Source organism: Echinops telfairi, unplaced genomic scaffold (assembly GCF_000313985.2).
Source record: "Echinops telfairi isolate 266 unplaced genomic scaffold, ASM31398v2 ScPeMD7_23;HRSCAF=83, whole genome shotgun sequence".
In the NCBI taxonomy this organism is placed as follows: Eukaryota; Metazoa; Chordata; class Mammalia; order Afrosoricida; family Tenrecidae; genus Echinops; species Echinops telfairi.
This window is the reverse complement of record NW_022103920.1, coordinates 41,641,103-41,642,413: the sequence shown is the minus strand read 5'-3', so window position 1 is coordinate 41,642,413 and position 1,311 is coordinate 41,641,103.

Genomic DNA, 1,311 nt, shown 5'->3' with positions numbered 1-1,311 from the left:
AGAATCTGGATTTCCAGTGTTTAGTTAACTGACATGAGGTGGTTGATACTGTGCTTGTGGTGATAAGGGCTAATAAAGATGTGCCATCACTATAAATCATTGGGCTTACAGTAAAGCACTACCCATTAATGCATCAATTAAAATTTCTTTTTTATTTTATTTTTTTTCAATTAAAATTTCTTAATGCAGAGACCCATCGGATGATCTGCCATTATAATAAACTGCTGTTTTTCTTGAGAATGACTTGTAGAAAGGAAGAGTGTGAACATTAAAAAAAAGGTGTATGAAAAGTCAGATGACTATATTTGCTTTGTGTCATTGCAAATATGTATAGTTGCCAGAAGTGTCACATTTCAGTTCTTTCTGGTGTCAGGGCCTAAATGTAAATTAGGGACCTTCCACAAGATCAGTGGCCTCAGTGACTCTCCTTAAGCCACTTCTTCTTTCCCAAAGATTCTATGCTGCATTGAAAAGGTATCTTTCTCTGGTTAAAAAAAAAAGCCCACGGAGACCAATCTCATTCCCTACATTCCCCCTTCAGTATGCTTCACAGAGGATTCATTAGGCTGCTAATTATTTTCCACGGGAACACTAACAAGACTAGTCGACTTGGAATCTCTGTCTAGAAGACTGATGCCTTGGTAACTTGGTTTTCATTATGCTGCCCCCAGGTCCATCCTGCGAGTGTTGTGGGATGGCTTCAGCGCCTCAGTGGGCTTTCAAAAGCTTATGTTCACTTTGGTGCTCTGGGGGCTCCAGGTGGTCCATGGCCACAGAGGGAAAGGGCAGTGGTCCTATTGTTCTGGAATGATTGGTGAAGACCTTTGGGGAGGGGGTAAGGAGGCTGCAGGAGGACAGCTACCTAACAGACAGAAAGGAGGAAGCAAAATAGGAGACAATTTGCAGCTAAGGAAATCACTATTTTTGAAATGTTAGAGTAGCCTGTCAGCCTAGACAATTTTTTTCCCCTCTCCCAGATTCTAAGGAAACAGGGGTGAGTAATTTCAGGCAGTGACTGTCATTGTCAAGATAGTTCTGTAATTAGAGAAACACAAAATATGTCTCATTTAGAGGCACCTCATCTACACACCCCGAGGCAGCCATCAGCTAGAAAAGGTTAATGAAATCGGAACCGTCAGGTGATGGTGCTGAGGCAGAAGGCTGCGGCCATGTCCATGATTGGAGCGGACTCTGTCGTGCTGAACATATGAGCTTTGCTGGAATGCAAATCTGGGAGAACAAATGGAGCCGGGAGCAGGCAATCCATTGAACAGAGGGCAGAGGGGAAAGTCTAACCAAAGTGCCATGCTC